Source organism: Leopardus geoffroyi, chromosome E1, assembly GCF_018350155.1.
Source record: "Leopardus geoffroyi isolate Oge1 chromosome E1, O.geoffroyi_Oge1_pat1.0, whole genome shotgun sequence".
Taxonomy (NCBI): Eukaryota; Metazoa; Chordata; class Mammalia; order Carnivora; family Felidae; genus Leopardus; species Leopardus geoffroyi.
In genome coordinates this window covers 54,940,499-54,958,455 of record NC_059330.1, presented here as the reverse complement: position 1 = coordinate 54,958,455, position 17,957 = coordinate 54,940,499, and the positions used below count along the sequence as shown (strand labels likewise).

Below are 17,957 nucleotides of genomic sequence, written 5' to 3'. Positions count from 1 at the left end.
CAGCTACCGGACTTCGGAGGCTCAGCGTCTGCTGCGTTCCCAGGGCATTGCGGTCCCAGGAGCTCACTCTTCCTGATTCTCAGTGAGCGAGCATCCCCGTCATACCACGCAGCTCAGCTCTCCTCCCGTGTTTGCAGGGGCGAAGTCCTGCGGTGCTGGCGCAGCTTCTGTTTTGGTCCCGGACAGCTCTCTCCAGTATGTATTGAGGTTCATAGACGATGGGCCATGAGAGTCCTTGAAGTCCTGAAATATTTTGCAAAATTCTGCTTACCCGCATTTTCCCAGGGAGAGGGTCCAGAGCTTTAATTACACTCTCTAGCGTGCACTTGACCCACAAAAGGTAGGAACAGTTGGCTCAGGAAAGGCAGACTGGTGGCTTAATTAAGAGTACAGGCTCCAGGGGCGCCTGGGTGGTGCAGTCGGTTAAGCGTCCGACTTCAGCCAGGTCACGATCTCACGGTCCGTGAGTTCGAGCCCCGCGTCGGGCTCTGGGCTGATGGCTCAGAGCCTGGAGCCTGCTTCCAATTCTGTGTCTCCCTCTCTCTCTGCCCCTCCCCCGTTCATGCTCTGTCTCTCTCTGTCTCAAAAATGAATAAAACATTAAAAAAAAAAAAATAAAAAAAAAAAGAAAGAAAAAAAAAAAAAAAAAGAGTACAGGCTCCAGAGTTCAAATCTGGGCTCTGAAAATTGTTAGTTGTATAACCTTGAGCAAGTTACTTAACCTTCCCTAAGTGTTCACAAAATAGAGATAATAATAGTACCTACTCTCTGGTGGTATTCTGAGGATTTAGTAAGTTAATTCATGTAAATAGCCTTAAATGGTGCCTGACATATATTAAAAACATAAAGAATGTTAACTATTATGCTCTGTGAGCAGGGAGATGAGAAGCTCTGGTTACCTCATGTAAACACCAGGGGAGGCCTTCTGTTGGGACCTTCCATTCACAGTTACATCACTATCTGGAAGAGGAGAGCATAGGACTGGGCACCCTGGGAATTGGGGGCTGAGATTTTGGCTCTGGGGGTTGTCCTCCTATGATGACCCTGGTGTTCATCAGGTGGCTATGACTAGGCACAAGTCCTATTACCACTGGCCATTGGTCAATATGGAGGGAAAGGGCCAGGCCTAACGTTAAAAGGGTGTGTTTTACTCCTGGATTTCAGCTTCTTTTTGGCTAATGGCCAAAATGTACATGAAAATGTACACGAAAATTTTTCTTTTTTTTAAACCATAAATCAAATTTCATTTATAAAGTGTTATTATTACTGAAGTCTGTAGATACTCAATGAGTAATTAAGTGAATTAAATGATTAAATGAATTAAGTGATTAAATGAATAAAGGCAGGGAACTGGTGTGTTTGTGTGTATGAGATTCTCATTAGGCCTACTATTGGGGTTCTTAGACTGAGGTGAATAGATAGACTTTAGGGAATTGTGAACCTTTGAAAACATTGTCAGAAGTTTTACTTATATGCATTTTTTTTCTGGAGAGAAGTCCCATAGATTTCATTATGTTCCCTAAGTTGTCTATTCAAAAAACTTAAGGACTAATAGCTTGGAGAAGATCTCATCACAACTTTCTCTTGGGCTTCCTCACCATCCATGACTGTCATAGATAAGAAGGTTCCAGAAGCCAATGGTAGCTTTCCCTTGAGCCTCACATTCCTGGGAAATTTTACCCTTCTCAGGGCCTGCTTCTGAGCTCTGAGGATTCAGAAACACGATTTCATCTGTTTTCTCAAAGGTTATTAATAGCACATATTATAGAGGATCCAAAATGATCTGGAGTTGATGACAGAAGACTTCCCTGAGAAATGATATTTAAGCTGATATCTGAAGAAAGAGTGAGCATCAGTCAAATGAAAGGAGTGATAGTGTGACTCTAGGAAGAGAGATCAGCATGTACAAAAAAGGAGCTGAAAAAAGACTAGGCTGGGGCGCCTGGGTGGCGCAGTCGGTTAAGCGTCTGACTTCAGCCAGGTCACGATCTCACGGTCCGTGAGTTCGAGCCCCGCGTCAGGCTATGGGCTGATGGCTCAGAGCCTGGAGCCTGTTTCCGATTCTGTGTCTCCCTCTCTCTCTGCCCCTCCCCCGTTCATGCTTTGTCTCTCTCTGTCCCAAAAATAAATAAACGTTGAAAAAAAAAAAAAAAAAAAAAAAGACTAGGCTGACTGGAGCTACAGAGGTTGAGGAGAAGGATGATGGGAGAAATGTCTAGAGAGGTAGGTAAGGACAAGATCATGTGGGCTATGTTAAGGGTTTTGGACTCTATTTTAAGAGCAATATGAAGCCATTGAAGAACTTTAAGTAGGGGAGTGACATGGTCGGACTTGGAATTTAAAGATACTATTCTGGTTGCTGTGTGGGCTAAGAGCCAAGAATAAATTTACTCATTTTTTTCTTATTGATTTATAAAATCTCTTTATATATTAAGGACATTAATCTCTTCTGTCATAAATATTTTATTATTTTCTACAGATTTTTTCAATTATTAATTTTATGCTTTTGTCATACTATATTAAAGTTTTTAATTTTTAAGTTTTGAGTGAACAATGCTTAGGCATTAGCCAGGCAGAGGATAACAGAAAGCATATTGTTGAGCAAATAATAACAGTAAAGGAAAATAATCACTATATTTTACACTTGAAACTAATATAGCACTGTATGTTAACTGTACTAGAATAAAATAAAAAACTAAAAAAAAGTGAAGAAAAATAGATATTCTGAAGCAGGCTCCAGGCTCTGAGCTGTCAGCACAGAGCCCGATGCGGGGCTCGAACTCACAAACGATGAGATCATGACCTGAGCCAAAGTCGGACGCTTAACTGACTGAGCCACCCAGGCGCTCCTCAAATAACTACTACTACTACTAATTTAAAATGACATACCTTGTGTGATTTCTATTCTTTTAAATTTGCTAAGGTGTGTTTTATCATCTATCTTGGGGAATGTTTCAGGTGAACTTGAGAAGAATGTGTATTTTGTTGTTGGATGGAGTGTAACAATCAGATCAAGTTGATTGATAGTGCTCTTCAAGTCAACTATATCTTTATTGATTTTGGGCATGCTAGATGTATCAGTTAGTGACAGAGGGTTTTGAAGTCTCCAACCATAATTGTGGATTCATCTTTTTCTCTGTTTTGTTCTGTTTTTACTTTGTGTATTTTGACACCGTTTTTTAGATGCAAACACATTTTTTTTTGAGAATTGACTCCTTTTCATTGTGTAGTGCCCCCTTTATTAGTGATAATTTTCTTTTCTGAAGTCCTCTTTGTCTGAAATTAAAATAGCTATTCCAGCTTTCTTTTGATCAGTGTTAGCATGGAATAACTTTCTCCATTCCCTTACTTTTAACCTGTTGGTGTCTTTATATTTAAAGTGGGTTTTTGTACTTAATAGAAACCCATGGGGGAGGGGAAGGAAGAAGAAGAAAAAAAAAAAAAGAGGTTAGAGTGGGAAAGAGCCAAAGCATAAGAGACTCTTAAAAACTGAGAACAAACTGAGGGTTGATGGGGGGTGGGAGGGAGGGGAGGGTGGGTGATGGGTATTGAGGAGGGGACCTTTTGGGATGAGCACTGGGTGTTGTATGGAAACCAATTTGACAATAAATTTCATATATTGAAAAAAAAAAGAAAAAAAAAGAAAATGGGTTTTTGTAGACAACATGTAGTTGTCTTTTTTTAAAAAATCCACTCTGACAATCTCTTTTAATTGGCTTATTAAGCCATTCATATTTAGAGTGATTATTGATATATTTGGATTAATGTCAGTCATGTTTGCAATTGTATTTTATTCATTGCCAAGTGCCTCTTCCTTCGGCATTCTCTGGTTTTAAATGAGCAATTTGTGTAATTCCATTTATCTCCTTTCTTGGCACAACAATAAAAAAATTCTTCTTTAAAATCTTTTAAGTTGTTGTCTTAGAGTTAACAGTATATATTTTTAACTAAACTTAATCCATCTTCAAATGATGACATTCCTGGTTCACGTGCAGTGTAGGTACCTTAAAAACAGTATTCCCAATTTCTCCCTGTCACCCCTTGTGACATTGCTGTCATTCATTTCACTTATCCATAAGCCATAATCATTAAATACATTGTTGCTATTGTTACTTTCAAGTTATCCTTCAGAAAGATTAAGAATAAGAAAGATAAGCTTTTATCTTACCATCATTTATTAGCATCCCACCCTTCCTTTCACTTCTTTTCCCTCTTTATCTCCCAACCTCTATCAGATATACTTTTTAAAAATAAACATTTTGTTTTAGAATTATTTTATATTTAAAGAGGAGTTGCATAAATAGTGTAGAGAATTATCGTACACCCACACCCAGGTTCCCCTACTATTAACATTTTTACATTTGTCACAACTATGAACCAATGTTGGTATATTATTATCAACTAAAATCCATACTTTATTTGTATTTTCCCAGGACCCAATCCAAAATATCACATTACATTTAAGTGTTATGCTTCCTTAGGCTTCTTAAGACTATGAAAAATTTTCAGACTTTCTTTGTTTTTGATTACCTTGATAGGCTTAAGGAGTACTGGTCAGGTATTTTGTAAAATGTCCTTCAATTTGGATTTGGCTGATGTTTTTCCCTTGGTTAGACCAAGGTTCTGTGTTTTTTGAAAGTAAGACCATGGAGGTAAAGTTTCATTATCAACACATCATATTAACAGGTTGTGTTATAAGTAAGACTTATCACTGATGATGTTAATTAACCTGGATCACCTCACTAAGGTAGTGTTTGTTGGGTTTATCCACTGAACATTTATCCCTCTTTGACATCCTTTGTTTTGTTTTGAACACTTCTTTCTTTCTGGAACTAGGATTTTAGGATTCTAGCTCTGGGGTTATCTTGTTGATTCTGTCCTCTTGGAATTAGTAATTTCTTCAAGAAGCCCTGGTTCCTTTTATTGGCAAGTGGTATCAGGAACCAAGATTGGGGTACTTGACATGTTCGTTGCTACTGGGGTATTGTCAGGTATACTTTTATTTTCAAAGTTTTCCAATGAATGGAAATCACATTTTAAATGTTATCATAGTTATATAATGTGTAATTATCATCTTCTGTAATTTTTACAGGTTTATTCTAAAATGTGAACACCTTCCCAAGTCTTCAGGATTTAAACTGATATCATTAAGCAAACATAGTTCATGTGCAGGGCTAAATAGTAAGTTATGATTCTTTACATTTCATTTTCAAAGACTTGTATCACCAAGTTAAAATTTTTTATTCTTTTTAAAAATAAAAACTCCATTGCTAAAATCAGGCATTGTTTTAATCTGTACTTTGCCATTGTATGTATTTGTTGTTTTCTCTGAAGTTTCTGATTGCCTTTCAATTTGTTTATTGGAAGAAGAGATACATACCTTCTTCTTTGTATCTTTTATATTGTCAATGTCTTCACTTTTCTCTTGGAAACCATTTAATTCCTTTCTTTAAAATTTTTTTTTTACATTTTTATTTATTTTTGGGAGACAGAGAGAGACAGAGCACAAGTGGGGGAGGGGCAGAGAAAGAATGAGACACAGAATCTGAAGTAGACTCCAGGCTCTGAGCTGTCAGCACAGAGCCCAATGCAGGGCTTGAACTCACAAACTGTGAGATCATGACCTGAGCTGAAGTCAGACACTTAACAGACTGAGCCACCCAGGTGCTCAAATTCCTTTCTAATTCCTTTCAATCATTTCCTCGTCTGATGCGAATGTGTTTTTGTCTTAAATGTTTATTTATTTATTTATTTATTTATTTATTTATTTTTGAGAGAAGCGGGGGTGGGGGTGGGGAGAGGCAGAGAGAGAGGGAGAGAATCCAAGCAGGTTGTGCAGAGCCATACATGGGGCTCAAACCCATGTACTGTGAGGTCAAGACCTAAGGTGAAACCAAGAGTTGGATGTTTAACCAAATGAGCCACCCAGGCACTCCTCTAATTGCTTGAAGATTAAAGATTTAATTCCAGGGCTTCATCATTTGCTCAAGACTTACTTTCCAAGTTTTCTTCTCTATGATCTCACAAACCTCTCTGCTATAGGGCTTTATTTTCCTGCTTTAATCTGACCATGTTGCTTTCTGGGCCTGCTGCATGGCCATAACCCTGACATTGCCCTTTAGCCTTATTCCTATGTGGGTTCAGTATTCCCTGTGGTTTATACCTTCCTCTTTCTCAGTTTACTTCCTCATGAATTTGGCATACTTTTCTTGGTTTACTCTTCATGGAAAGTATTTGAGGAAAATGCACTCAAATAACCTCTTAAAAATTATTTTTTTATTTTTAAGTAATCTCTACACCCAATGTGGGTCTTAAACCCATAACCCCTAGACCAAGAGTCACATGCCCTACTGATTGAGCCAGCCAGTCACCCCCCAACAAACTTCTTAAAAAGGGGGCATGGGAGGTGGACTTTCTGAGTCTTTGCATATCTGAAAATGTCCTTATTCTGTTCTTACTTGATTTCAGCTTGGTTTGGGATTCACAATGAAGATGATTTCCTATAAGCTTAAAGATATTACTGAATTGTCTTCTGGTACATAACAGGAGGTAGTATTGCTAATTCAAGGTGTTGCTAACCGAAGGTCTGTTGCCAGACTAATTCCTCAGCTTTGGAAATGGGCTGTTTCATTATTTATTTTTCTTTGGCAACTTTTAGGATCTTTTCTTGATCCATAGTTTTCTGAAGTTTTATGTTACTTTATATAATTGTACACCTTTTTACATCTATTGTGCTAGGTACTCAGCAGACCCTTTTAGTTTGAAGATGTGTGTCACTTTTCCTCTCTGGGAAATTCTTTTCATTTTACTTTTTTTTCTCCCCTTAATTATCACTATTATTTTCTGAAGTTCCCAAGGAATGAGATGTTGCGCTTTCTGGATTGTTCCTTTTTTTAAATTATTAAATAAAGGTGAGTTTATCTATTTATTAAATAGGCTCCAAGCCCAACATGAGGCTTGAACGCATGACCCTGAGATTAAGAGTCACATGCTCTACCATCTGGGCTAGTCAGGCATCCGTGTTACTTTTGCTGTTTTTATTTTTTTTTTATGTTTATTTATTTATTTTTAAGAGAGAGAGAGATCATGCGAGCAGGGCAGGAGCAGAGAGAGAGGGAGAGAGAGAATCCCAAGCAGGCTCCACGCTCAGTGTAGAGCTCAACATGGGGCTCTGTCCTACACATGTGAGATCATGACCTGAGCTGAAATCAAGAGTTGGAGGATCAACCAACTGAGCCATCCTGGTGCCCCCTTTTTGCTCTTTAAAAAAACCCTCACATTTTACATCTCATTGTCTACTTGTTCTGTGAAGTAGGACAGTTCCTCAACCTCATCTTTAAGCCCTCACATTACGTTTAAAAGTTTTAGCAAAGGGTGCCTGGGTGGCTTAGTTGGTTGAGTGTTGAATCTCAGCTCAGGTCATGATCTCACGCTTTGTGAGTTCGCGCCCCACATCAGGTTCGCTGCTGTCAGCACAGAGCCTGCTTTGGATTCTCTGTCTCCCTCTGTCTCTGCTCATGCTCTTTCTCAAAGATAAATAAAAACATTTTTAAAAAGTTTTAGCAAAATTCCTTACAATTTCTAAGAATTATTTTTTGTTCTTAATCAAAATGTTTAAATTGTGATAAAATATACACAATATGAAAGTCACCACCTTAATAGCTTTTTAAGTTTTATTTATTTCATTGATGTCTACACCTTGAATTCATTATTACCCTGGGATAAAGAGCTGGATGTTCTACTGACTGAGCCAGCCAGGCTCCCCAAACCTTAATGACTTTGTTTAAAGCTTATTTATTTATTTTGAGAGAGACAGGGAGAGTGTGAGAGGGGGAAGGGCAGAGAAAGAGGGAGAATCTCAAGCAGGCTCCGCTGTCAGTGCAGAGCCCATGTGGTGCTCAAACTCACAAAACCATGAGATCATGACCTGAGTTGAAATCAAAAGTTTGAGGCTTAACCGACTGAGCCACCCAGGCACCCCTTAATTTTTTTTAAGTTTATTTATTTAGAGTTAGAGAGTATGCACACAAGTTGGGGAGGGGCAGAAAGAGAGGGAGAGAGAGAGAGAGAGAATCCCAAGCAGGCTCTGCACTGTCAGCACAGAGCCAGACACAGGGCTCAAACTCATGAACCATGAGATCACGACATGAGCCAAAATCAAGAGTTGGACTCTCAACCAACTGAGCCACCCAGGCGCCCCCCACCTTAACGATTTTTAAGTGTGTAGTTTGGTAATGTTAACTGCATTCACATTGTTATGAAACCAATCTCCAGAACTCTTTTTATCTTCAAAAGAGAAACTGTACCCATCAAATAGTAACCCCTTATTTCCTGCCACCCCAGCCTCTACTTTCAGTCTCTGAATCTGACTATTCTAGGCAGCTCATTGGAGTGGAATCATAGAGTATGTTTTTGTTACTGGCTTATTTCACTTACCATAATATCTTCAAGGCTCATCCATGTTGTAGCAGGTTCAGACTCTCCCTTTTATTTTTTAAATGTTTTTATTTATTTTTGAGAAAGAAAAAGAGACAGACCGTGAGTGGGGGAGGGGCAGAGAGAAAGGGAGACACAGAATCCAAAGTAGGCTCCAGGCTCTGAGCTGTCAGCACAGAGCCTGATGCGGGGCTTGAACTCACAAACCATGAGATCATGACCTAAGCTGAAGTCGGACACTCAACCGACTGAGCCACCCAGGCATCCCAGACTCTCCTTTCTTTTAAAGGCCAAATAATATTCCATTGTATGTATGTGCCACATTTTCTTTTCTTTTTTTCCAACTTTTTTGTTAATCTTTTTTTAAAAATTAAGTTTTTAATTTTAATTCCAGTATAGTTAGCATACAGTGTTATATTAGTTTAAGATGTACAATATAGCCATTCAACAATTATATACATTACTCAGTGTGCTTTTATTCCCCATCACCAATTTCACCCATCCCCGAACCATCTCCCCTCTGATAACCATCAGTTGTTTTCTATAGTTAAGCGTCTGTTTCCTGGTTTCTCTCTCTCTCTCTTTTTCCTTTGCTTGTTGGTTTTGTTTCTTAAATTCCACATATGAGAGAAATCATGTCTTGTCTTTCTCTGACTGGCTTATTTCACTTAGCATTCTACTCTGTAGGCCCAACCATGTTGTTGCAAATGGCAAGATTTCATTCTTTTTTAATGGCTAACTAATATTCCATTGTGTGTGTGTGTGTGTGTGTATATCACAACTTCTTTATTCATTCAATTATCAATGGACACTGCTGTTTCCATACTTTGGCTATTGTAAATAATGTTGCAATAAACACAGGGGTGCATACCACATTTCCAGTGGATACTTGGGTTGCTTCCACATTTTGGCTTTTGTGAAGAATGCTGCTGTGAACATGGGTGGACAAATATCTCTTCGAGACAATGCTTTGAATTCTTTAGGGTAAATATCCAGAAGTGAAATTGCTGAATCATATGGTAATTCTATTTTTAATCTTTTGAGGAACCACCATGGTCAATGCCTTTTTATACCTTTGTATTATGGAAGTGGTATCTTCTCAAATCTCTCTGTTTTAAAATTTCTTTCCTGTTCCTGAATGATCTCTGCTTTGTTAGGGTCAGTTTTGCTATTTATTTATTTTCTTTTATGTTTCAGATTTTTAAAAAAATCTAAGGATTTTTGGTTACCTTCATGCTTAATGAGGCAAGGGAATGGCTCTGATATCTCTGTATGTGGGCAGGATTTGTAGCAGGTTAAAGTTTTAGAGGAGTGGTCAGGGAGTTTGTGCAGAGAGAGAAGGAGACACAGAATCCGAAGCAAGTTCCAGGCTCTGAGCTGTCAGCACAGAGCCCAATGCGGGGCTTCAACTCACCAACTGGGAAATCATGACTTGAGCCAAAGTCTGAGGCTTAACCAACTGAGCCACCCAGGCGCCCCATATATTCTCATTTAATCTAACTAGTAATTCTATAAGATAGTTTTTGTTGTATTCATTTTACAGAAGTGGAAACAGGATCAGAGTTTTAAAAAGCTCACATAGGGGGCGCCTGGGTGGCTCAGTCTCTTAAACGTCCAGCTTTGGCTCAGGTCATGAAATTGGGGTTCCTGAGTTAGAGAGTTCCGTGTCAGGCTCTGTGCTGACAGCTCAGAGCCTGGAGGCTGCTTCAGATTTTGTCTCTCTCTCTCTCTCTGCCCCTCCCATGCTCATGCCCTGTCTCTCTCTGTCTCTCAATAATAAATAAACTTTAAAAATTTTTAAAAAGCTCACATATGGGGCGCCTGGGTGGCTCAGTCGGTTGAGCATCCGACTTCGGCTCAGGTCATGATCTTACAGTCTGAGTTCAAGCCCCGTGTCGGGCTCTGTGCTGACAGCTCAGAGCCTGGAGCTTGCTTCAGATTCTGTGTTTCCCTCTCTCTCTGCCCCTTCCCTGCTCATGCTCTGTCTCTCTCTGTCTCAAAAATAAATAAAAACTTAAAAAAAAACCAAAACTCACATAGGAGGTTGGAATTTGAACCTAGGAATATGTGACTTCAGATTCCGTACTCTAAACCAATATACTACTTTGAGTCTGAAAGTTTGAGCTGAACCTCATGTGGGGATTAAGTTGCAGTTTCATTTTGGGTTACTAAGGAAATAATCTATAAACTGTAGTAACGAATGTGAAACAAGAGAACAGCTGAGTTCAATGGATTTGAAGAAAATACCCAGAATAAATCCTATAAGGATTTAATGCTGCAGGAAGTTGTGAAATGCAAAGATGGGATGGGTTTCCTAACATTAAAGATCCAGCAACATCTCTCTTCCACTGAAAGGCTTGGCACTGCTCCCATGGCTAAGCTCTGGGCTCTTAATGTGAGCGAGAAAAGCACTACAGGGAAGGTGCAACCTGTATATGCAGCCACCTGCCCTCTCCTCATGCTGCAAAGCTTGGATGGGGATAGAGATTATGAGTGATAGTGGCCTAGGAGGAACAATGGTGCTGTCCTCTTCCCTTGGGATTTTGGAGAAGATGGTTCCTTCCTTCATGCATTTGTTCTTAGCCAGGCGCTGTGGTAGGTGCTGGGGATAAGCAGATAAAAGAGCCACAGTTCCTGCCTCTGAAGAGCTGACAGCCTACTAGGCATGGCTAATATATATATATATAATGTGATAAGAGCCGTGATGGGATGTAAGGGAGACAGTATGGTGCAGTGGTTAAAAAAAACACAGACACAGGTCTGAATTCTAGCTCTGCCATTTTTTGTTTTTGCAACTTGATATATTAATTCACTTTGCTAACCTTCACTTTCCTCCTTCATTGGGTTATTGTGAGGAGTAAATGAAATAAGGCATGGGAAGTGCTCATCCCAGTGCAGTGCCTGGAATATATTGAGTGCTCAATATGGGAGGGTCATTGTAGTGGATAATGTGGACTGAATGTGCTGTAGGTCTGGAGAAGAGGGTGACCAACTCTGTCTGCCCAGAGGTGAGGAGGAAGATGGGGGGCAGGGAAGACTTTACTCAGGAAGGTGCCTCCAAACACCAACTCTTCTTCCCCCCCACCCTTTTTTTTTTTTTTTGAGCAGCAAGCAAAAGTTTATTAGAGTATAAGATTAGAAAGGAAGACTAGTAGGAAAGTTCTCTTTACAGAGAGGGGAACATTTGAGAGGGAATGCCCCTCTTGTTTCCTGAGAAAACGCCCAAATGGTGTCTTCCATTGTCTTAGCACCCCACGGGGTCAAATTGGTGAAGTTCCAATAAGGGAGCTTCCAATAAGGGAGAATCTCTATAAGGTCAGGTGGGCAACTCTCCATGATACTAGATTCTTGCTACCTTGTCTTCTCTAGCTTCTTTATTAGATATTTTCTGGGAGAGCACAGATAGATAATGAATGAATGAACTTTTATTATGACCACCATGTGCCAGGCTCTTTTGCATGTTATCTAATTTAACCTTGCTCAATAATCCTCTGGAGAAGGCTACTTTTCTTCATATTCTATGAGTGGTGGGGGTGAAGATCAGGGACAATAAACTAATCAAGATTGAGCAGTGGCAGATGGAGCTGAGATTCAGTCCCCATAAGTGTAGTCCCAAGTTGACAGGTTTTCCACATCCTGCAGCTGCCTTTTTCACATGGATCCTCAACCAGGAGTTGTGGTTCAGAAAGGGACTGTGGAGATTCATTCAGGGCTTTTAGCTCCATAGATGGAAAAATGCCCTGGCATAGAGGACTTTTTTTAACTCTAAATTTCAACCTTTCCTGCCACTTGGTCAGGGTTGGGGAGAGGAGAGAAGCAGAGCGTGTTTTCCGTTCCAGAGATACCTAAGTACCACATCTGTGCCAACACCTCCGTTACTGGTACATAATGGGAATGCCACAAAGCAGAGAGCAGTGTTCTGGTGCCTCTCTTACCAGGAACCTGGGGAACCCCCATGGGCTAGGGCTCCATGCACCGGGGGTCCTTGTAAATGGTCATTAGTATTGAGCTCTCTCTTGTTTCACCCACAGGCCAGCAGCTATCAACCATGGGACAAACTGAGCATCCAGGCAGGCACAGCCCCTCTACTGAGTTCAAAGCTCTTTGCAGCTCACGTTCTCCATCTTGTGGACATTTATCCCTGGCAGAGTCTCAGAAGTTGGTAACTGTGTGTTGGAGAACTACTAAGCTCATAGTCCAGGGAGGTGAGCTTCTTTTGCCCAATATGCAGGGAAGCTCAGGCAAAATGAGAAAGTCAGCAAACTACTTGTATTCTTCTTAGCCACCCCTTATGCTTTATCTCCTCTCTGTGGAGCTTAAACCCTTTTCCACATAAGAAAGAAATGATTTTTTCCATAGCAGCAGCAGGTGTGTGTGTGTGTGTGTGTGTGTGTATGCACCTGTGTGTGTGCACCTGTGTGTGTGCACCTGTGTGTGTGCGTGCGTGTGCATGTGCATCTCTGTGTAGGAGGTATCATATTTTTGAGGATCTGTCTGCTGGAATCACACCCCACTTGGCCATGATCCTATTCTGGCAGGCCCTCTTACACAGCCTGCCACCTGCTTGCAGGGATCAGTGTATTCAGTTTCAGGTATTTTCCAGAAGAGGCAGAAGGTACTCTGGGCACAGACCTGAGCATCAAAACTTGGAAAAGAGAATTGAATCCTTCCTTCCAAGATCTGATAATGCAAGGATACTAAGCCATTTATGCATCTGTTAGCCAATTTTCTCTTTATTTTCTTTCTTTCTTTCTTTCTTTCTTTCTTTCTTTCTTATTTGAGAGGGAGAGGGAGAGAGAGAGATTCTTAAGTAGGCTCCATGCTCAGCACAGAGCTGACACAGGGCTCTATCCCACAACCCTGGGATCATGACCTGGGTCATGGATGCTCAACTGACTGAACTACCCCGGTGCCCTGCCAATGTTTTCTTTAAATTGGACCTTAGGTGCACAGAATTGGAGTAATCAAAATAATTGAACTCTGACACACTCATCACACTCATCCTTAAATGGTCTTTCCTTCCCTTCCCTCCCTCCCTCCCTCCTTCCCTTCCTTCTAATGTAATAAGAACCTAAAGCAAAAGCTAGGGCCATCACAATAACCTACATTTAACCATATTTCCACCCCTCACCCCACCCATCCCTCCTTCTGAGGTTGTGATCATCCTGATTCCTATGTCCATCACTCCTATCTTTTTATGTAGTTTTGTTGCATCTAAAAATACATTGCATTTCTAAAAATACATCTTGTATTTTAGGTTTTTTTTGACTTAAAATTATGTTGCTATAATTGTTTTTGCATGTTGCTGTAGGTTGTTGTTTTGAGTGCTGTGTATGTTTGGTTGAGTAAATAGATCACAAATTTTTCATTTGATCTCTCACTGCAGGGGGCACCTGGTTTTTATCTGCTGTGAACAGCACTGTTGTGAGCTTTCTTCTAAATGTCTTTGGTGCATGCATGAATGTTTGTCTTTATTTCTCTGTCTTCAAAGCATTTATCCAAACTCCCTGCATGTGCTGACCTGGTCTTGGTGGAGAGTGTGACATTCCTCATGTCAAACCATGCTGGGGAATGGGGTGCCTGGCTGGCTCAGTCGGTAGGGCATATGAATCTTCACCTTGGGGTGGTGGGTTTGAGCCCCACATTGGGAATAGAGATTACTTAAAATTATAAAATAGTTAAAACAACAAATTGGTTCTTAAAAAAACATGTGAGGGGATAAGGCTGCAAGGCATTCTGCTGGAAAGAGACGTGACATATTGAAACAAACCGGGGATTTTGGTTCAAATAGACCTGATTTAAGGTCCACCTGGGCCACTTACCAGGTCTATGAATTGGGCAATTTCTTGACATCTTTGAGTCTCAGTGTTGTCATTTTTATAAAAAGTTTATTTGTTTTGAGAGAGAAAGAGTGTGCATGCACATGCATGCACAAATGAGGATGGGGCAGAGAGAGAGGGAGAGAGAATCTCAAGCAGGTTCCTTGCTGTCAGCATGGGGTCTGATGTGGGGCTTGATCTCATGAACTGTGAACCAAAAGCAAGAGACAGGCACACAACTGGCTGAGCCACCCAGGCGTCCCTCAGTTTTGTCATTTTTTAAAACTATTTTTTAATGTTTTTATTTATTTTTGAGAGAGAGAGACAGAGAGAGCAAATGAGGAGGGGCAGAGAGAAAGGGGGATAGAGGGTCCAAAGTGGGCTCTGTGCTGACAGCAGAGAGCCCAGTGTGGGGCCTGAACTCACAAACCACGAGATCATGACCTGAGCTGAAGTTGGACGCTTAACCGACTGAGCCACCAGGAACTCCTCAGTTTTGTCATTTTTAAAATGGGAAGGAATTATACCTCCTGACAGGGTGGTGAGGAATAAATGGGCAAAAGGATGTTTGGCATATAGTTGGTGCTCAATCCATGGGAGCTGCTATTAACCTGAGGTGTAATGTGAGCTCCTTGCACAGGCTGAGTGTCCATTCGGCAGGGATACTGTAGAGGAGATTCAAATACTGGATTCGGAGGGAAGTGGTCTATGAATATTTCCCAATAGAGACTTCAGATGGGTTCCCTCAGCACTGGAGAGGTTGGGTGTCCTTATCAAAAATATAGATTTCCCCTGACTTTCTGAATGAGAATCTCTTGGGGTGACACTTGGGAATTTGCATGACTATAATGTTCTGTGGGTGACTCTGACATGAAGTCAGAAGACAAGTTTAGGAACTACTGGATTAGTGGCTTCTAACATCCCTTTTAACTTTTGTGCTTTGAGGAACTGTTCAGAAAGGGCTTCACTTCCCCAAGAGGGGTTAGGAGAACTGTGGAGCAGTAGGAGGATACTGAATGGAATTAAGAAGAGCATCTAGATTTCTTAGGAAAGGAGGGAGGGCATGACCCAGATGGCCACATGAGGTCACTCTAGGGAGCATCTTTTGTATAGAGTACAGTGGGAATGACCCCCAGTCCCTCGGAGCTCAGCATAGTGCTCTATAAGATGAATCCTCCTGAAACAGTGCAACATATTCCTATGTTTCTACTTAGGAAGAATGTCTACTTATATTATTTTTCTCTAGAGCTAGACTAACTGGCTTTGAATCTTGATCCATCCCTTACTGTTGTGTGACTTTGGGCATGTCACTACAACTTCTCTGTGACTCAGTTACCCCATCTGTAAGATACGGATGATAATATATATACCACACAGGGCTGTTGTAAGGATAAGGTGAGTTAATATATAAGACTTAATAAAAAAGCTTCTGTAGTATCTTGCACTTAGAAAGTGAAAGGTTGTTGTTACTTCCATCATCATCATCATCATCATCATCATCATAATCATCATAATCATCATCACTATTCTGCCATACATTTCACTTATAGGATTCTATGAATCTAAACTGAATCTAAAATACATCTAAAAATGCAACCAGTTCTGGGGTGTTGGGATGGCTCAGTCAGTTGAGTGCTGACTTTGGCTCAGGTCATTTGGTTTGTGGGTTCAAGCCCTAGGTCAGGCTCTGTGCTGACAGCTAGGAGCCTGGAGCCTGTTTTGGCTTCTGTGTCTCCCTCTCTCTCTTTGCCCCTCCCCTGCTCATGCTCTCTCTCTCTCTTCTCTCAAAAATAAAATAAACATTAAGAAAACATTTACATGCAACCAGTCCTGTTTAGAAAATAAGAAAAGAAGGATTGCTATTATTTTCCTTTCCCTACTATTTTGAGCAAGGAAAGATAGTATTCCTGAGTAGAATATAAATGTGAAAAGGATTTCTAGTTAATCCCCAAATATTTGTTCTTTCCTGCTTTTACAGTAATGGAAGTTTTAGCTAGGCACATGGTTAAGGACTAAAAAAAACACAAAACATTTCCTAGCCTCCTTGCAAGTCGGTGAGGTGACATAACTAAGTCCTGGCCAAGAGGATGAGTGGAAGCCACATTTCTAACTTCTGAGTCATGCCCTTAAGAAGAAAGGAGCAAGCCCTCTCCTTCCCTTCTTCTCTTCCTTTTCCTGGGAAGTGGAGGTGGTGGAGGAAGGTGAAGCATCCACCTTAGACCTTGAGATGGAAGCCAGGTCCTGAAGATCACGGAGTCATGGGTGAGAAGGGCCCTAAGACCCATGGAGCTGCCATGTCAGTTTTGGACTGTTTACCTTTGGATATTATAAGAAAGATGAATGCACATTTCTGTCTTGTGTATGTTATTGTTACACTGGCTTTTAATACAATACCTGAATTGGTATTCTACATAATGTAGTTGTTATGTATATAAAAAGTAAACATTCTACCAGGTGGTCAAAAGAGCAAAGGAGTAGGTAAGGAGAGGAGGAAAAATACTTATTTGAGTGATGTAAAGATAGAAATATGGGGATGAAAAAATGGGAACAGGTCTAGGGTGAGGCAAGAGAGGCGGCTAGGGACAGTCACTCTCAGGGTCATTCAAGATTTCTTAAATTTTGTGCCCTGGGTGCCTCTCTTATACTCTTAACCATGGAAGGAAAAGAGATAGGGAATAGAGGGATCAGAACTGAGAAGAGGGATGATCGTAAAGTGGAAAGAGAGGAGAGAGTGGGGTGAGCTGGGTGGAGAGGAATTACAGGAGAAAGAAGGTAGAGAGGAAAGGGCAAAAGGAAGGAGTAAGGGTGATCTTCAACTTAGTTGAAGTTGAACCAATCTTCAACTGGTTCAACATGGAAGTTTTTAATTCAGAGAGAGTATTCCTTTACACTTGACATTTTAAAAGTGGGAACAGATAGAAGGTCTTATTTCATCTACCAGCTCTAAAAATTAGGGATAGACAGGGAGGAAAACACTGTTGAAAAAACTAAACAAGGAGGATGTGACAAAGGACGGGGATGTGTGACAGTCAGGTGAATGTCAGCAACCTGACACCTCACAGCCAAATTTGAAGTGAGGTTACAGGGCATTGGTTGTGGCTGAGTGAGAGGCGAACCTATTTTTATGAGATATCTGAGGAGGGAACTCAGGTCACACATTCTTCCCATTTACAGGAGGCAAATGCATGTGTCAGCGCTTTTGTGTTTTGTCCTGTCCTCTATTGCACCACAGTGCGCCAGGTGATCAATGGCTGTGAGACACATTAAATAAGGTCAGCCTGGAAAAATCCCCAGATTCTAGCACTGCCTATGTTTGATACATATCCAGTCATCACATGACCTCATTGCCTGCCTTGAAGTTTTCCTATAGCTCAAGGCATGGAGAAAGGGAGATCCAGGCTTCAAGGATGGGTCATGGGGACAGAGGGCAGCCCACTGGATATTGCAGTTCTCTGGAATTGCTGTTTGGTCCACAGTTAATGGTTGTGCCCAAAAACGTGATTTAAATAAGGCTTTGTTTCCTTCAGAGAGATGGGAGAGAGTCTTGGCAGGAATGAAGGTAGATGGTAGTAGACATAGGAGAAGAGACCATGTTTTCCTTAGGGAAAGGCCCTAAGAAAGGGGCCTTGCTCTGATATCTCTTTCCACACTGAGATTCTTCCAGTAGTAAAGCTCTGTGTTTCTCTTATCACTGTGTTCTTG

At 40.8% G+C, this 17,957-nt stretch overlaps 1 long non-coding RNA gene across 1 annotated transcript; it reads left to right on the top strand.

The window, feature by feature from the left end:
• The first annotated feature begins 55 nt into the window (after positions 1–55).
• On the top strand, positions 56–12,713 carry LOC123604595. Its single transcript, XR_006715379.1, has 3 exons — positions 56–195; positions 5,093–5,181; positions 12,468–12,713. It is a non-coding gene; the product is annotated as an uncharacterized LOC123604595 (long non-coding RNA).
• The last annotated feature ends 5,244 nt before the right edge of the window (positions 12,714–17,957 follow it).